Below are 14,680 nucleotides of genomic sequence, written 5' to 3'. Positions count from 1 at the left end.
ATATGTTTTTGATTTTTCAAGAAATTAAATATACTTGATGCAGTATGTAGGTATATTTTATGTATGTCCTAAAAGCACATATTAGGTAATCTCATAAAACGATTGACAAAACAGTGAACTACAATAGTTTGATTCAGGAATTGAAGTGGAGAAGGGAATGAGGAAGAAATAAAATATGGAGACAAGATTATCAAAGATCATGATGAGACTTTTTTCAGTTTTTGGAGCAATATCTATCTAATTTTTTCAGGTTAAAGATTGTTTGGCTTTAAATATGATTTCAAATAATATGTTTTCACGAAATTGATATGCAGGCCCGTTATTAGTATTTTAATACACTTAAATTTCTTATCATTCCTATATGATATGATCGATAGTCCCATTTTAAACAATACATGTGAAAACACTAATAAATAAGTTCCTTATACAAGCGTTACATAAAGAGGCCCCCCTTTCATTAAGCAAGCAAACAATCTTATACAGATCCTAAACCCCACAAACTTTCATTAAGTTCTTTTATGCCAATATCATTTTAGCTTCAATTCATGTCTTATATTCTTAATACGATATGACTGTGAAAGCACTCATAAATCAAGGACTACTATTTATCTCATTTTGAAGCTATAATAATTAAATTTTGACAATATTTTGTCAATGAAAAATAGAAGGGGACAAATGTTAGGAGAAGATCAAAACTTGACCACTTGAGAAGCTTGTAGTCAAATATAATCTTTTATATCAACTTGCGTAATTTGGAGTGGCAGTTCTAGTGTTTTATGAAATAGTTGACGATAAACAGCTGTATGCACTACCACCTCTATTTTTATCTTTATTTTACTAGAAATTAACTAGGGTTTGAAATTGATAAATTTGAGCTTAATTGATGGTTAATGGTGGAATTGGATCTAGCGTGTGTAATGTGTGTTTGTGTTGAGAGAAAGCTAGTAAATGAAAAGAACTTTTATTAATATGAAAGTGTTGTTTACAAAAAGAGGTGGAAGGAGATATTTATACATTAAGTCTAATTAACACTAATGCCCCTTCCACTAATGGAAATTTACAATTCAACAACATAACTTATATATATTTAACAATACATAAATTCAAAATAATTTGTAATATATATAATTAAATATATATAACATCATATAGGATAAAGATCCTCTATAGTTGTTTTCAACTTCATAGGTGAAGTTGAGAATATCTTGACCTTTGGATTAAAATTAAAGGTCAATTTGAATCTTGACCTTTAATTTTAATCCAACGGTTCAAATGCCAACTTTATCTATAAAGTTGGATTTTAACTTTAGATAAACTTAATATTTAGAAAGATTTGTATCGATGGCTACGTAGCTAGCGGCTCAGCAGGGCCCCATTGGGTTTGTTGGTTATACATAAATTTGGTCCTTTAAACACAAACAAATTTTGCAGATTCTAGCCAGGAATTTGTATACTATATACGAATATGGTCTACTTTCATTTAGTTAAATTTATTTGTCAATAATCACACATAATATATGTTTGGTCGATGTAAGAATTATAATTGGAAAATTTACGCGTATGGACAAATTGAGACCATGTGGTCTTTAAGAAAAAAGACCAATTTGGTCAAAAATACCGTGTCCCACCGTGACATTATAACAATGATTTAACTTGTCCAATCTCCACACGACACCTAGCCACTCCTTCCCTTTCCTCTCTTTCTTTTCCTTGCTCGTGAACGTCCTTCCCCCTTCTCATTTTTTTCTCTTTTCTAACGAAAGTATCTAAAGGTACCCCATATATGCTAAAAGTACATCTATATAATCATTAATTAATTAATTATGTTATTAAATGTCTTTTTAATTTATTTATTTAATCATGTCATTTATTATTAATTTTTTTTCTACCCATACATTAAATGATTTATTTTTTTTACTAATTACAATATATTTTAAATAAAATTTATTTATTTTTATCTTTATACATTTTTGTTAAATATTATTGACAAAAAAAACTTATGTATTATATAGAAGTCCAAAACTAACATAACTAATGAAGATATATTTTAAAAACAATAACTAATATAATGACATTAAAAATAGATCTAATCATTTATATATCAAGAAAAACTATTTTTCAATGATAAGTTCTAGATGAGCTAACAAAATGAACGCTCTAATAAAATATAAAAGTAAATGAAGTCTTTAAAAAAAGGCGTAATAAAAAATTTAGAAATTTAACAAATAGTAGTTATAAAATGTAAATATAAACTGGTGTCTTAGAAACAAATTTAACAACAAACGTTTAACAACAATAAAGTAATGTCGTTCAAAAGAATATAAATTAAACTTAGCGTTTAAATAAAAATTAGCAAAAAGTAAGCGATGGACATTATTTTATTAGCAAAAAGTAAATATATTTCATAGTAATAGTAATAATAATAATAATAATAATAGATGTGTAAATATATACGACATAATATTTAAATTTAAAACCTAACAATAATAAATCAGTTAATTACAAAAAATTAGTGTAAGGATATATAAACCCATTCTCATTTAATGCAAAAGAATTAATTAAAATTAATTTGAGTTATTAAATGTTAATGTTTAATTGTATTAAAAAATGAAATGAATTAAAAACTTTGACTGATAATAAAAGTAATAAGAGGTACCTTTAGAAAATAGGGTATCTATAGCATGTCCCTTTCTAACAAAACTTCTTTCAAAACAATCATTATGATACCTCAATTAAAACCTATATATCTAAGTTAAAAGAGAGTTGTGATTTCCAATAAGTAAACGAGAAAAGAACATCCAAATCAAGCAGAGCCAGTAACACATGTATAAGTCTACAGAATGAAAAATAATCAGTTTGATTCATCTTGCCATTTTAATTGTTAATCCATAAATATTCATCTTTGACTAATTATTATTCATCTTGCAAACATATTACGAGGAATAGTAATCCGTTTACGATTGATTAAAACTCCCAAAGATTCATATAAAATAGGAGATAATTTTTTCCAGCTTTTTTTAAGGAGATGAAGAAAGGAAAGGGGGGAGGGGGAGAGGAAGGTCACTCACTCACACTCACGAACAGGAAGAAGTGGAAAGAGGAGAGAGAGAATGATCATTGACCAGGTGCCTTATTTTGGTTGGATAGTTTAAATCCGTGTGTTTCTTCACTCTACACCACGGTATTTTTGATCAAGTTAGTCTTTTTTTTGTATAAGATGTCCAATGTAAAACCACTGCCTTCAAGTTGACCAAACAAGTAAATTTCCCATTATAATTTGTCTCGTGCATCACTTAAATGTACAGCCATATATAATATGAGCATAACACTCGTACGTTACAGTGGAATTTTATAACTAATTTTTTGGATAAATACATTGGTTACAGGGTATGTCAAAAATATAGATTATGAGATTCTGTCGATTGTTTTAAAACCATATAAAAAGATCAATGTTAATTACTTGGATGTAATGAACTATGCACGAATGAACTATAGATTATGAACTTAATTACTTGGATGTAATGAACTATAGATTATCAACTTTCAAATGCTGGTTATTGAATGTACCTGGGTATATGTGGCAATCATATAAGCCGCCACTTGTAAGTTTTTCATTGGTCGAATACATCCAATCACCAGGATTTGAAAGTTCATTACATACAATAAATATCAAGTAGTTTATTACACAACATAAAAATTTGTGCATAGTTCAATACATTCTCAGGTCCTTATCTCTTAATTAAATTAGAATCAATTACAAATTGATAATAAAAATAGCGAACTAATATAATAAGCAAAAAACAAAGCAATATAATATTTATATATACACTAAATAGTGTTGTAATATGTGAAGAGACATTTTGGGAACCATAAAGATGCTGAAAGGGGCATTTTGGGAACAAAAAGTATGCTTAAAGTTTTAATATAATTCTCTTTACGAGCATGGTACCCGCACAATGCGACGGCGGTAACGGCAACGACGGTTTAGTGGTGTTGGTGACGGGTGGTGATGATATCGACAATTGGTGTCGAGTGGTGTAAGTTGATGTAAAGATAATAGTGGAAATATTTTATAAGATAAGAATTTAGAATGTAAATTAGCAAGATAAGAGTTTATAGTGTAAATTAATTTATTAAGGGCAAATTTGATAATTTCTAAGAGGTGTTTAGTAAGGACAATTTCGTACTTTCTTATGTAACTATTGTGTAACACTTTCAATTTTTAGGTAGGTGGATAATCTTTATAAAAGAGTAAGATAAGGGGTCAAAGATAAAGATATAGTGTTATGGATAACTAGAAAGTGTTGTAAATCACATTTCTTTTGTAAAGCATGTACGAAAAAAAGAGTGATATCCCTAAAACAATGATTAACTATCCACAACAATACATGTTTGATATATATATATATTGTGTTATAAAATATGGATATTTGTTGTGTAGTTAAAATTTATTGTAAAAGTATCTCTACTTACATAAAAAATATGATTTGACTTTTAGCCGGATTAAATATAAAGAGAGTAAACTTTCTTATAACTTAAGGATTTAAGATAGATTGGCTATATATTTACTGTTTTGTTTCAATGTAGGTAATGAATTTAAAAATTAAATAAAACCAATATACATAACATAACTTTATGTTTCTTTTAGGAAAAAATCATTTGTATAGACTCAACCTTTCATCTTTTTGTCATTTTTGTCATCCACTTTTTATTTTTTATTACGATGGGATAATATATGTATATTTTTCAGATATTGAATACATATTTTTCGGATAGTTTCAGATATTTTCGGATATTAAAAAATAAATATCGGGACTTTTTTAAAAAAAGAAGGTTTTCGGGTATCCGAATTTTTCAAAAATTACTATCCGAATCCAAATCCGAAATTTTGGAAATCTGACTTTCAGGTAAAATCGAAACAGATTATGGGATTTTTAATAACATATTCGGATACATATAGTTTCGAACACCCCTGGTTTTTATATAACAACAAAACAAACATATTATTTTCTCAATATATATATATATATTTTAATTTTTATAAGCTTTATTAACCTGCCAAGTTTATGTTGATTGTTGATTAGCTAGTATAATAAATAAACCGTGTAAAACGCGAAAAAACCATATAAAAAAATACATTTATATATATAAAAAGCTGACAAAAAAAAAAAACACTAAAGGTTTAAAAACTTGGAAGACAAAAAAACAAAATAAAAACAATTACACAAACTAACAATGAAAACATAAATACCTTTCTACATCTTTATTTGTTTTGAAAAAACTATAAATCAGACATTTTATTTTTTCTTTGATCACCTTCAAGCTTATACATAACATAATTATTAGTATTTTTATGTTAGAAAGTTGATATATATTAGTCAATTCTCGGGGAAAGTTACACCAAGTAACATATATATATATATATATATATAGAGAGAGAGAGAGAGAGAGAGTATATAACACGAGATCATGATTCATGTTTTTTTAGAACGACATTCTAATATACTCCTAATCCTAAATTACACGCATGCCTAAGATGAAACCGAAGACTCTTAAAAAATTCCTATTAATTCACCCCCACAAATGTGGGAAGTGTGACTCGAACCCAAGTGGAACTCCCCAAATCATGATTCTAGTGACAACTGTTTGGGGTAGAATTTGCACTATTAGGATCCTGAACAAAATTAATACTTTAGTCCTTCTGTAAAAAATACGTAACAATTATAAGGTCCTAGATCCTACTAAGTTCAGAGTTCCAGCTCACATTGCATCGTTATCCTGATACATTGGGATCTTGATATCTTCAAGATCTATGATTCTACTAACAAATATATGTCCAGTGTGTCAGATATTATTTGCAGGACTAAAGTCAAAGACGTGTTACACAAAGAAAACGTGTTACAACGGATAGTCTATCATTTCCTCCATGAGAATCGGAATTGACAACAGATTTACTTGATGAAGAATCACTCATAACGGTCATATGTGCCATTTCTTCAGCGTAGAGAGCAAGTTCAGGGAGATCCTGGATATTTCGGAAATACGGTTCAACGTCTAGCTCTATAAATAGAAGAAGCCAACGAGCAGAAGGGGGCATGCTATCAATCACTCATCAACAACACTGAAAGAATACACATTTTGCAAATCATCAATCAACTCATCGTTCAAGCAACCATAATTTAATTAAGTAGCAATTGTTATTCACTCGTTCATTTGTCATTCATTCTTTTCGTTGTAATCGTTTGCAAACAAAAGTAATAATAAGAGAACAGCTGGAGGGTCGATTGCATCCTCCCGGGTTTTTTTTACCTAAGATCACTTAACTGGATCAAGAGTTTTTCCTCGTCAACAAAATTCTGGTGTTATTATTCTTTACCGCATTTTCTTTGTGGCATTACTTAAACGCTTTAGTTTTAATCTGCATTACTTTACGTTATCTTCAACCGTTTTCTTAATTACTCGAAGTATTTATATATCAAAGATCTTTTTAAAACTCTTTTTAAACCTAAACTCATAGTTTAGTAATTTTTGTTAAGAAAACTTTCCTTTGTTTTTATTAAAGATCCTTGAACACCAAACCCCATTTACAAATCTTCGGTTCTTGAGTTGTCTAAAATCCTTTCTAAAATTATCTTATATAATTTTTGACCAAAACAACAACTATCATATCATTATACACAAAAATATATTCTAAAATATCAATGTCCACACTATAAAAATTATCATATGTGAATATATTTTTGAAGATATTTTTTGTGACATGAGCTCACGATTGAGAAGGTTTAAGAAAAACAATCGAATTGTTAAAAGTACAAGAAGATAGATATTATTATTCTGGAAAAAAATGATAAATAAAATGTTAGATAGATAAAAAAAAAGAGTGTAATTCATATTGTGTTTTAGTTTAAGCAAATTATTTGAATTTGGAGGATTAATCTCATCTTTTTTAAAAAGTTTAGTCAAAGATGATGTAAGCGATATGATCTAAGGGTGGAGAATAAAGATGAAAATTTAATGAAGGGTAAAGATTACTTCATGTTGCTATTTAAAGTTTCTCTTTTAATATATATTAAAGATACTGCAAACGGGCCGTTCAGCTTTTGTAGCTGGGCTGGAAAAGACCACCTAAAATGGGCCAAACTTGAAGTTATTTTAAGAGCATCTAGTATCATTTGAGTCAACATTTCCAACCTTGTGTTCACTATTGGAACTTGGAAGAAATATTTATTCAATAATGGGAAGTTAGAAAAACGTCAAAAACCAACAAGATAATATTGTCACATTCTTAAAAGAAATAACTAAAGATTTGGACACGTACTGCCCAGTATATAAAATACCAGCTTAACTATCAACTAATTACATAACCCATGAATCATTATTTGCAAGCTGATCATAATGAAACTGATTTTGCAATTCTGCTTCATAATCACCATTATCATAAGGATCATCATGATTTTGATGTTCGATATCATCCATTTGGCAAACCGTCGGTCTGCTCATTAAGATCATTGTGTTCATGGACTTCCATCATCTCATCAACATCATTTTTAACATGAAAGGGTCCTCATCCTTTGTTTATGTACATAGGGACGGTTGCAGAAAGTGTTTTAAAATACGAAATGTACGAAGTGTTAATACACAAATTAACTATTATTAACACATATCTTTGTTCAAAATGATGGTTAGATACAGGCTCCGCTTTAAGAATAAGCATAAAAGAGAGATGATAGGAATGATCGCTGATGGCTATGATTGGTGATGATGACGATTTATGGTCAGGGCTCCAGTTTTAATAACTATGATGTATATTAGTGATAGTTAAACTATATATTTATGCGAACACTTCACATATTAATACACTTCTCAATAAGACCATCTTTAACGCCAGTCTATTGGCAGCGTGCATCAAAAACTCCGGATTGTCGGCGTATGGGGTTAATCTGCCCGACGTTTTCATCGGTGTATTCGGTCAAAGTGGTGGCAAATACGCTGGGACAGATGGTGTATTGGATTTTTGTTTTACTATATTGAATTGGTTTTTGTTGCTACACAAAGGATCCGAAGAAGAAATTTTTTATTTTTTGTTTTATATATGTGTTGTTTCTGGTGCGTTAGTTTTTCATTTATTTGAGTACATTGGACGGGGTTGACTTTTCATCGTAGCCGTATAAACTCACCTTTTAAATAGGATGGATTGTTAAAATGATAAATTGAACGTGGGTAAAAGAATAGACGCAGATAAAGTACTCCACTTTTAGGCCTCTCCTTATCCTTATAAAAAACCATTTCTAACACTATTTATTACTTCTAGACACACCAAGAACACCACTCTTTATAACCCCTACTTCTAACCCCCTTCTAACACTATTCATCCATTATTATATTATTTCATTTTTATTTTTCACAAAACTAAACAAACACATTTTATTATAATTAATACACATTACATTACTTAAAAATAAAAGATAATACAATAATAAAAAAGACAGTACTCGAAAAAAACATGAAATACATAATAATGATACGATTACTCTTCATCGTCGTCGTCTTTGATTGACATTTTTTCTAATCCACGGTGAGCCATTTCATTGGCCCACCACTTGTGTTGTGGGCATTTGACTTCCCACGTTGATTTGTCTCCTCCGCAGCTATCGTGGTACGATTCAGCCCAAGTGTATTGGTCGGTCAACATGTGACCGGCCTTAAAAACATTATCGATCACTCTCTTCACCCTTTTGCTCTCATCCTGCAGAAAATAAGAATATGTCTCTTCGTGTTTCGAGAACTTGCGACCTGGTGCTTCTATTTCCTGAACGTGTTGGTCGCATTGGTGTCTTTTCTTCCGTAGTAAACCCAGAACCCCAGAGAGTTCATTTTGAAGGAGGGTGTCCTCTTTCATATCGGCCATGATTCTTGTTTTCATCTCATCTTCGGAGAGACGAGGTCGGTGAACGTTCTTATTTGATGATGATGATGATGAAGCCATTTGGAATAATGAGTGACTTAGTAGATGAAACAAGTTTGTAGATTAAACACAAGTTGAATGGTGATGAAACTGGTAAATGCTATGGGTTGGTATTTGTAGATGAAACAAGTAGGTAGCCGTTAAGGGACTGTAAATGTAAATTTTTGAATTTTTGTGGGACTGTAATTGTAAATATTTTGAAGTGAACATTGGAGGGACTGTAAATGTAAATATTTTGAATTTTGAACGTTGGAGGAGCGTATTTGACTTCAGCTATAAATACTGCCTCCTTACCAGATATTTCATTTCAAAACTCAAACTTTTATATATCTGCAATGGCTTCTTCATCAAATTCCCCTTACCGAAAATGTCCAATGACTGTCGATCAAGTGAACGACAGTATCATGGCTGATATCCTCGACCACCAAATGTTCAAAGACCAACTTCTTGAAATTGGTCTAAAACTTCAAGCGAAAAAAAATGGTGTCAAGAACAAATCAAATATATACAAACGGGCCATTGTACCGAGCTTGAGTGTCAATACTTTACTTATTTGCAGGGGGAGTTTGACAAGATTCAAGAAACTGTGGAAGAAATTGCTTCTGCGGTCATCACCTTGAATGAGTTCATCAACCATGCCAAAGCAGTTTATGCCCATAAGAAATAAGTAGCCTCTTTTAATATTATGTTGTATGTTTTTCTACCTTAAGTTTGTAATGTTTTTTAATATTATGTTGTATGAATAAACTCATGTTAATAAAGTAGACTTATTTTATTAAAATACTTAAAAACATTACAATTGTAAAAGACAACACACAATTCAAATTGCTAAAACACACTTAAAAAAAACTAAAGCACACTTAATCAAACTAGAAAGTCTACTTCATAATCCAAAACAACTAAAAAGGAACAAAGATAAGTTGCCTGAAGCAGTGCTCGTATCTGAAGCCCCTGCCATGCTTCGCCCGATATATCTGATGCGTCATTGCATAATATTGCTCATCATCATTGTCGGCCCTCTCCTGTGCATTTAACTGCGAGCAAATTGCCTTAAACTGTTTGCATTCATTTCGAATCCTGCTCCAGTGACCTTGTAGTTGAGCCTTGCTTCGTGGTCCTCAAGTGGTCTCCGTATTGAACATTGCAGTAACATCGTCCCAAAAGGATACTTCAGGATTATTCATTTCACACCTACCCGTAACAGGGTCCGGTCTCCTCATCACCCAACACCTCGACAAACAAAAATCTTCTAATTGAGTCCACACACTTCTAGACATTGTGAATGGAATGGGTTATGTAAAATGATATATGAAATGGTTATGGAAGATGAAACGGAGTAGAAAGGAATAAGTTGTGATTTGAAATGGTAGTGTGAAGTTGAGAATAAATAGGGTTTTGAAAAAAAAAACAAAAAAAAATCATTAAGCAAAAGTAGTCGTTTTTAATTCGGGCCCCACCTTCCGCTCCATTCTTGCGTCTGAAATCAGAAGTAGCAACACCAGACGCAGCTAGACGCCGCCGGTGCTACTAGCATCCCCCGCTTCCTGCGCGTCGGACGCGTCCCAAACGCGGTGTAGAAGGCTTATAAGGAACGGCCTTAGTAGATAGTTGATAACTCATATATCATCTTTAACGGATAGTTAGTTAATATCTTAAACCCATGTGTCATTTTTAGTGGATAGACATTTTCATCTCACCGTGTTTTTTCATACATATACATCTCATATATATTTCATTTTTCTTTATCAAAGATACAACTTCAAAAGAAAGATGTCATCATTAAGGTATTATTTTCCTCATTAATTGATCTAATATATATAACTTGTACTAGCAATATTATTCACTTATTTGGGTTATTGTTTCACAAGGCAAAATCCAAAAGGAAAAAAAAATAAAAAACAAAAAACCTCAAACATTGAAATTGGAATGATGATGCCATTGTCACTCACGACTCGGAGTATGACTCAATCGATGAGATAGAGTTTGAAGATAATAACGTTTTTGCTCATTGTGTTATGAACGTATTGGAAAAGCTAATCGTAATCAAGTAAGTTATATGTGTAAACTATTTTTTAATTTCCGTTTATACGAATATGCACTAAATATTGTTTTATATGTTATACTAGTCTTAATACCCGTACAATGTACGGTAGGTATATAGATTGTACCTTAAAGAAATTTGGATATGCCTCATACATTATTCGTGAATGTAAAATAAATTTTGGTTAAGTAAATCAATGATCGAAGCTAAATTATAATACACATCAATAATAAATATAATATATGTTTAGTTAGAAATTTGGATTTACCTTAAATATTTAGAACCATATCAAAATCGAAACTTGTAAGCATAGTGGATGACGGCAAATTGAAAGGACTTGACTCGAGAATTGAAAATACGATTTTTTTTCTATATACCCCCACTGCGCCGCAGTGGGTTGAGAACTCCCCACTGCGCCGCAGTGGAAAAACTCGGCACAGGAAGGAAAAAGCCCCACTGCGCCGCAGTGGGTTTGACACAGTGGGAGGAATATGAAATCTGGTCTGAATAAATCCACTGCGCCGCAGTGGTCCATCTGATCAGCAACCTTCAAGTGAACAATTTTTGAATCAAACCAAAACTCCCAAATTTCAACCCAACTTCAACATATGACGTATTCCAGAATTACAAACGAGTATTTGACATCATAACGTACATATTTACCAATTTCATTTGACCCAAGAACAACTACACCATCAAATGGGTCGATTACCCATTTTGACATTTTTACAACCATAAGGTGTAAACTTTGCCAAAATAAAAAGACATATAAAGGACCATTTACAGGAAAGTACCAAAATATGACATAAAACTACCGAATGTATCAAGAACCAAATTCGGGAAGGACTTCTAAGTGTCTAACCAAAAGAATGCCATTCTTTTGAGAATAGCCAAATACCTTCTAAAACCACTAGCAACCTTCACTCTAGCTTCCTGCCAATTTTAAACCCAGTTCTTTCTTCTGGAACTACCTATAACAAAAAGGAAACATCTAAAAAGGTAAGCGAAAAGCTTAGTGAATATGCTTGCATACAATCATATAAACGAAGGAGGGCCAATGCACAAAAGACTATTGCATATAGACTATGACACCGTCGTGTCATATCTATAATGCTCACCTTTGTGTCAAGCGCATTACATGGATCCATATAAACAAATGATTACAAATACAATAGACATCACAATAACAATGCTCCTCATGAGCTATGGCCACCTATTAGACCTGTAATCAAAGAAAGTCACTACTTAGGCTTAACGCCAAATCAATTACCACACATGGAACGACTCAACATCGTATGGTAATTAACCCGACGATTATACAAAGATATGCAAGTATACTCACCTCCTTCGCGACACAATAACAAATCAAGGTAACTGCAAGTTGCAACAATTCAAGTTTTTAACCTATCAATATAACATAATGCACAGATAAGGCAATATTCACTTTTCTAACCATCTCAACATAGCTAATCAAACTTTTCACTAGCATTCTTAATCTCTAACCAAAACCCACTATGACATTGAGTTGCTTACTTATCAAATTCTCCAAATAAATTCAAGGATATCATCATCTTCACAATATTTCACTTACTAATAAAATTCATCATTTTCATAGTTGGAGCTTCACTACCAACATTCTCATTATGAACAATTTCAAGTAAGCAACTCAATAACTAAAACATAAACAACAAGAATTTTGGGGGAAATTCACACATGCACTCAATTCTTGCAAAAACCCTCAATTACCCATGATAAGAACCCTAATTTCTAGAAAAGAGGGGAAATAAGGTTAAGAAGTAATTACCTCAAGGAATTCAAGACAAATTTGATGCTTTAAATCACAAGATTCCTCTTCCTTCTTTCCTCTTGATATTTTCGGCCACCAACACCACCTAATAACCCAAACCCTAGCTTTATTCTTGAAAGATAATTGACAATAGTGATTCTAGGTGATTGTTATTATTAATTGAAATCTTGAATTAGGAGATTGTTTCTATGATTTTCTATGAAATTGAAGGAGTTGGTGTAACATCCAAAACTTTTAAAGTAAATAAAATAAACCTTTGTTGTAGTTTTAACATTAAAATAATTTCCTAATATTTTATTTTTAGATTGGGGTTAATTTAGTTGGAACTTTAGCGGATAACGGATAAAATACCACTAAAAATTGTTAGGGGGCGTGGCACTAAGGAGAAGTGTCATCCACCTCTCTTCTTTTGACTCATCCATTCCACACTTTATCTTCATCTCCAAATCCTTAATCCTATTCTAATTCTTTCATCTCTTATTCTACTCTCTAATAAATTCAACCAAGAATTCAACTAATGATAATAATAAGCTTTCTACCTATCTTCTTATCAATTAAATTTGGGGTTTAAGATTGAGTGAACATCATAATAATAACATCCAAGAATTCTATCAAGTTAAAATTGGGAGATGGTGTCATGCATATGTGTGTATATGTCAAAAATTACAAGAAAAGGGAAGAAGGAGATTTGTAATTCTTGCATTCTAGTTGTTATTTCTCAAATGTATAACTTTATTTTATTATAATTAAATTAGGGTTCATGCAAGTAATTAATTTGGGGTTTTGATGAAATGGGTCATTTAGATTAATTTCAATTTAGGGTTCTTGAATTGATAAGAATTGGGGTTTTTCTTAAAATGAGTTATTTACTTAAAATCAAGCTAGGGTTCATGAAAATTGATAAATTGGGGATTTTTAAGTAGATGACTATGTTGTAATGCTATTCTAAATTCTTGCTTTTAATGGAGCATATTGATATGTGGTTGCATGAATATTTTGATAAAGGTGTTTTTAGTCATTTTTATGGCCAAAGTAAGAGAATGAAGATTTTGAGTAGTAATGTAGTATGACCATGTAGAAGTAGTTATGAAAAGATGGAAAGAATGATTTTTGAGTAAAATGTCGTACGGTCATATTGACGAGATAATGAAATGGTGAGTTTTGTATTACAATGAATTATGGCCATGATGTTGTAAAAGTAAAATGAGATTTTTAAAGAAGCCAACTTTAGAGAATGATGAGAATGTGAATTACGTAAAAGTTGGGTTGAGGCATTGAGATGCTAGTAAAGATAGTAATGTATGGCTTGTTAGCCTTGTGTATGAAGTAATTGAGCTTGATGACCTTATATGTGAAAATTGTGAATTATTGCTAGGTGGAAAGCAATATTATTGTTAGATGGTCATCATGGATTTGGTTGTCGCGAAGGAGGTGAGTACTCTTGCATACGGTTATATATACATTGGGTCAATCGACCACATCATGTTGAAGCCTTTTTGTCCATGTGTGGTGTTGACCACATCATGTTGAAGTTTATTTATCCATGTGTGGTGATTGATTCGGCGTAGGCCCATATAGGGCATAGTGTTTATGAGGCCTAAGAACCTCCGGGGCCTAAGAACCCCGATAGTTAATCATGTTGATGATTGTTTAGCGTATGTGGATCCATGTATGTGTTGTTAGCGCAAAGGTGAGTATGCAAGTGATGGTATGACGATGCGATTGGCTACATGTGATAGTCCTTTGTGTGTTTTGTCCTCCTTCGTGTGTATAAGCGTATGCAATAGTATTTACTAAGCTTTGCTTACTTTTTTAGTTGTTTACCCTTTTTATAGGTTGTCCCGAATGTGGAAACAAGATTTAGTGC

Source organism: Erigeron canadensis, chromosome 5, assembly GCF_010389155.1.
Source record: "Erigeron canadensis isolate Cc75 chromosome 5, C_canadensis_v1, whole genome shotgun sequence".
Taxonomy (NCBI): Eukaryota; Viridiplantae; Streptophyta; class Magnoliopsida; order Asterales; family Asteraceae; genus Erigeron; species Erigeron canadensis.
Note: the sequence above shows the minus strand (reverse complement) of the source record.